The sequence below is a fragment of the Xenia sp. Carnegie-2017 genome, unplaced genomic scaffold (genome assembly GCF_021976095.1).
Source record: "Xenia sp. Carnegie-2017 unplaced genomic scaffold, XeniaSp_v1 HiC_scaffold_6, whole genome shotgun sequence".
Classification (NCBI taxonomy): domain Eukaryota; kingdom Metazoa; phylum Cnidaria; class Anthozoa; order Malacalcyonacea; family Xeniidae; genus Xenia; species Xenia sp. Carnegie-2017.
The window spans coordinates 17,314,206-17,320,567 of record NW_025813526.1 but is presented as its reverse complement, the minus strand read 5'-3'; the positions used below and the strand labels follow the sequence as shown (position 1 = coordinate 17,320,567).

The 6,362-nt window shown below is 31.2% G+C and overlaps 1 long non-coding RNA gene across 1 annotated transcript; it reads right to left on the bottom strand.

The window, feature by feature from the left end:
* Window positions 1-4,003: 4,003 nt before the first annotated feature.
* LOC124457776 lies at window positions 4,004-6,136 on the bottom strand. Its single transcript, XR_006952790.1, has 3 exons — window positions 6,036-6,136; window positions 5,025-5,124; window positions 4,004-4,224 (listed from the first exon to the last, which is right to left on the bottom strand). It is a non-coding gene; the product is annotated as an uncharacterized LOC124457776 (long non-coding RNA).
* Between the last annotated feature and the right edge of the window lie 226 nt (window positions 6,137-6,362).

The following is a 6,362-nucleotide window of genomic DNA, read 5'->3' as shown; positions in this document are numbered from 1 at the left end:
GGAAATGGAAATGGACCCTAAACTACACAAGTTTAAGACACAGAAATGAATAACAAACGCAGTAGAGAAACCAACTCAGACTCACATGAAAAGAGAGCTTGCCGCTCTTGTGTTAAACTGTCAAATTGCTGTTTAGGATTTTATAGACTTTAATGTTTATACTTCCTACAGAAGCAAATAAAAAGTTAATTTAAGTTCAAGAAATGTAAATTGATTGAAGATTATGTTTAAATTTTCAAATTTTTTGGAGATAATTTTAAGAGATCCCCAACAATCGACCACCAAATTGAGGTCACTCTGGGAATTTTTACATACAAAAATTAAACATTTAAGATACCAATGGCATGGCTACCAGCGTATTTAGTTGTTTTAATTTATTTAAATATTTCGTTGTTTATTTCTGTCAAGAACAATACATTTATAAAGTATATAGCACGACTACGGATGTAAGCTGTTTATACTTTACGACAAGATTGTGTCTGTTCATATGTTGTGTAACTAAACAGAACAACATGCATTATAGAAACTTCATTTTTATTAACCATGACTGATTTCATATTCTAAGCTCCATCCAGGGTCGCCACTCCCCTCTACACCATCAACACTTTCACCTGTACACCATGGGATATGTACGTAAAATATCCCTAATGAGTAATGACATCATTTATATAATATACATTCTATACATTCTTAGACAGATATTTTTATGTCTCATAAAAAAAGTCATTTTACATTAATCTTTTTATACACGTGAAATCTACGCATGACACCTAACAAACTGCGTTGAGCTCACGTTTATATAGATAAATCATATGTATAAAAATAGACGCAACACATCCAAAGTTTTTTGTTGCATTCAATTTAACAAAATTTTATTTCTAAACAGTCATTTACTATATTAAGTCCCTGGGAACAAAAAGGAATTAATCAATTAGAAGTTATTAAGGAATGGAATAGAAAGTATAATTATTGAGCAAAATTACTTATTTATTGGGGCATTCCAAAGACTTCAATTCTCTTAAATCTGAGAATCAATCAATGACATGATAAATACACAATCGATGGAATAATGTTTCACGCAGAAAACCTTAGACTGGAATGGTAACTTTTCATATACATATTTAGAGTACATGGCGTGATAATTTTGTGGGGATAGTATTCATATATGCATGATATGCCGTATTAAGTTCCTTTGACATACAATTTTTTAAAGGATTAAGACATACATTTATTATTTATTAAGTGAAAATATTAGATTATTTTAAATGAAATGTATTACACAACTTTAAATGAAGCATGCTTTAGACAGATATTAATAAGAGTATGACTTTGTTATTACTTAAATGACGACTTAAAAAATGACAATGTCATCAAAGAATGGCTTTTCTGTATTAAACTAGTCAGAAGATACTCCATATGTTAGCAATGTGACAGACTTTTGACGTCATTCGATCCACGAGATAGTGCAATCTTTCATTGTTTGTACATGTCATCAATCGAGCAATAAATATATCATCAAATAATGTAAAATATTATGCAGTTGTCAAGTCAATAGATTTAAACCATTTGAAACAATCATTTAATCACTTTATATTAAAGTTACGTGTCATGCAGTAAGGTTTATCAACCATGCTTTCATAATCAATTATATTATACGTATATCATCTCATGCTACTCTTGTGATTTATTAGTTGAGAGTTTTCTCTTCTTTGCTTCAGCTTCTCGTTAATTTTTCTTTAAAAATTCTCGTTTTGCACGTAGCCATACGTAGCTATGTTTTAATTGTTTTCGTCCGCTCCGAAGTATTTTTCCAGTTTTTAAGGCTTCAATCACAACTTATTTTCCACATTTTCCCGTTTTAACGATGAAAGGTTTCGTATGAATGCTTGAAGAATTTAAACATTAGATTTTCTTCTGCGTCTTGTAATCTTGAATTTTTCTTTAGAGCAACCAATATAAAGAAGAACCATGAATTTCGTTCCTTTACAGTACATTTTGTTCGACTATAGGAATTCAAAAGTCCCACATCATATTTATTAGAGCATTGCAGTATAACAAAATATTATGAATCCTAAAGATTCTTAATACTGTAATGTTTCTCTGACGATGGCTCTGGATTATAGTACATCATCTTGAACTGATTCTGATTTGACATGATCATGTCCAAAGACTTTAATTTCATTTTTTAAAACATTCTCTAAAAGAACTTTTGCTTTTTCGTTATTTCCCATTTTTTTTTGTAAGCACAACAGAGGTTACTGTGCGTTGTCGCAATATTGACGTCATTACGACCAAATAGTTTCGTTTCAATTAGTAAAGCACGTTCGTAAAAGTCTTTGGCTTTCTTATAATCTCCCATTTCGCAATAAACACAACCAAGAAGGTTTCACGATGTTGCAAAATATTGATGATCAGCAGCAAGTTCTTTACACTCAATATCTAAAGCTCGTTTGTACTAACCTTTTGCCATCTGATAATTCCCCATGTTATGGTAAGCCATTCCTAAATTGTTGTACGTATATGCAATATCAACGCAGTCAGGACCAAACATGTTACTCTTAATTCCTATAACTTTTTTGTAAAGTCAAATTATCTTTAATACTAAGTAGTGCAATATTCATCGTCTGTCTACAGTGGACACTGGGGCAGATCTAGGGTAGGTCAAATCAGTCACTCGACTGATGTTTAAAGTTCAAAAATTATTTATCAAATTTCATATATAATTTCGGTATATCATCGTTTGGATTTCATCGTCAAAATTCTGTTTTATACAAGAAAACTTATATAAACACCACCACAGTAAACAGATCAGTAGATTTTAACATATATGGAATTGTATTAACTGGCTGACTGATAAGCGGTGTGGCTCGACTGGTTCAACCGATAACGGAGTTCATAAATGAAGATTGTATGCTATAAGAATTAGATTGTATGCTATATATATTAAAATTCGAGCATCATGCATGGACTAGCAGAACGCAACAGAGTCTACCACAACTTTTACCTCTGCTTTACATGTATTAGGTCGTTCATTTATAGTATGAAAATAAAAAGATAACAAATTAATGAATTACATTGATTTATAAATTGCATTTCTCATATCCCTTAATATGTTTGCTTCGTGTGGCTGCCTCCTGTTTTTGGATCACGAGTTTTTTATACGTCTTATGTAAGGTAGCCTAAACTTTGTCATAAGTATCTTATGCGTAACTTAATTTGATTTTAGGCGAAAGTCTCATGGGTATGATTTAGCAAAATCATAAACCAGAAGTATTTTTGTCATTACTTGTTATATGCACTTACATGAAGTCCGCAACGATAAAGTTGACTTCTATTAAAATGGACAACATACACACTTGCAACCAATAAATACAAATGAACTTGTAAGGGCTTTTATACTCAAGATATGTTGTACATTAGTTAATCAGTTTTCTAAGAATGGAAGGTAATAAAAGATAAAGTTTTGAGGGGCGTTTTTTACCTGACAATATTCATGCTATTGCTATTTGAGATGCATGGGTCTGCATAATAATGACCAAATGACTTTATATTTTGATGAACAAAGAAATGAAGTCATTATAATCATTAGCTATCAAACCTACGGCAGTGCATCTTAGATTTTGAAAAAATAAAAGAAAAGAATAAATATTGTCATGAAACTATTAAAATGAACACTTATTTGTAGTGAGGGGTGTAGAGCTCGTCAAATTGACTACTAAAGCACATTTTGGCATATATCTACATTCCTAAGCCCCTTGGTACATCCATTGGTACAATTTTATTCTTTATAACAAAAAACTAATATAGTGTTTTTCCTTTTGCCGTTTGAATTTAAAATTGAGGAGCTCTAATTTATAATGGCGTACACTGGATTCGCCACAGGTCTCAATTGTACACCTCTGAGTTTTTCGACATGCCCATACATGCTGTATCAGCTAAGTGTCACTGACGTTTTAAAAGCAAACCCAAACAGTCAAAAAATAATTGAAGAATACACAAGAAATATTATTATATGATTTATTAAGCATAAAATGATCAAATAACATTTTCATTTTTAGTTCAATTCAGTGCAGAAATTTTTGTAGTAAAACAATCAGTATTTAAGACAGCAAAGACCAAAAGCCAGCAGTCGTGCACAGATTCTCTCATGATGTAAACAGTGTCCATAGCGTTGAACTCCATGATCAAGACCATTTGAGCAAATGCAAGCAATGAATGTTTTAACTAAAAAAAAACAGATATAACTTGTATCCTTTAGATTTGAACATGTCTTGCCTCGATCTCGCAAAAATAAAATGATTATCTTTTTAACTTGTTTATATCTTTTATGAATGTGACATGCACTGCAATAACCTCCTAAAATTAGGCGGTGTTCTACGCATTGCGAATCAAACTGCAAATTTTGGTAAAGTTTATTCCATTATAGCTAACTGTTTCGTCTTCATGCATCAATAAATAACAAAAAACTACAATATCCAAAAGTATCAAACTTTAAGTGGTATTTTCATTATCACTAAGAACGTGCAAATAATAGTGTTCTCCTCTAAATCGTTAGAAGTCAGCAAAATAATCGTGATAATTTTAATTTGTGTTTAACAATGCAACAAACACTAGAATTTCATTCTCTTTTACCAGTTTGCGAAGCATGTCTAACTTTTATTTAAGACATATTTTTTCGTCTTTACAAAATTAGTTTGGAATTCAAGTTAAATTTTCACGTTAAACTTACACACACTCCTGATATAAAGTCATATATCACAAAGTTACGATGAACAGTCCAAAAATTCAGTCAATAAACAAGCATCAACAAGCTTTAAAGACAACTTGGATTATAACTTCATTTCTTACAAGTACTTAGCCAAAATGATAATTGGGGGTGGGGTTCATATTCATTTTATGATCCGTAAAAACAATTGATTTAAATAAAACTAATACGGCATGTCTCGATTATACGAATATGTCCCCACCCAACTATTGTCCTTGCTATGTATCTATTTCCTCATTCCCTTCTTGGAAAAATATACCTGGTTTTTCAACATCTTGCTAAATATCGACTGGTGACGTGTTTGAGCAATGAGCAAAAGCCAGCACCATCATGACATGTGCCAAAAATTTCATTTTGATCTTATAAAACAAAAAGGTGAATAATGTCGATTGAAATACTGAAATTGATGCAGCATTCTAAAGCTGCTTTGGAAAAATCTAATATTAAACATCAAAGTGCATAAGAGGGATAAGATTTACTTTAAGTTATGGCATGTATATTTTCCTTGGAAAAATCTTTAATTATATCACTAACAGTACGGTAAAACATAGAAATGCCCACGTACAGAGGTTATTTAGCTAATCTAGCTAATAAAAATACATCTTTATCCTAACGACAAAAATCTTTGCATTAAAAAGAAAGCATGATTAAAAATAAAATTAATTACACTAAAAGAAATTTTACATTTTGGATAAAATGACTTAATGAGTTACTTGCTCGTGGATACTTATTGCTTAACTGACATTCATGAGAAGTACATTAAGGTATTTATTGAAAAATATGAAGAGAATTACATTATACCATGCAATAACAATCACCGATTGTGCTTGTCACAAGATACACAGTCGGACAGAAATTTTAAAATGATATTTTCCCATTCTATGATTAGTTTGAACCATTTATACAAAATGTAAAGAACAAACACGAATGATAAGTAAAATTCTAAAAATTTCAAGAGTCAGCCCGTTGTACACAAACTTTGAAAATGTATTGATTTAATTTGTTCCTTGCTGACATATTATCGCAATTGACTTATCACGCATTTAAGTTTGGTATACTCTTATCGCTTGATTTTAACATTTGCATATCGCCTGCAAAAAAACATTAAAGTTGTTTATTGACAACAGCAGCAACTTTAGATACATTTGAATCACGATAACTTCTATGAGAAAAAAATCGTAGCGCATAGCGAGCGTACAGCGATGGTTCCTTTTTTAGGACAAAATTCGATGTAGACTATCGAAAACATATCAAACAGCTAGTTGCTTACCTCAAACAGTCGACTTGTTCAATAGATGTACACAGTAGAAGCGTTGCATTCTCATGAGAATGATAAATTGCTCGTGAATAGTTTTTGAGAACTTTGACTTGTGAAATGTCAGGTGATAAAAAAGTCTGGTGATAAAATCGTGTTAATCACAAGATACATTAATTTTCGCAAAAAAAAATGCGTTGATGACTCTTTATTTAATTTGAAAAACTGAAGTTAGTAAGAGAAAAATTACTTCACGAGTAGCTAACTAGACTGCATCGCAGACTGTTTATATTTATATAGAGTGTTGGCACCTACGTCACTACTACGTCACAAAATTTGACT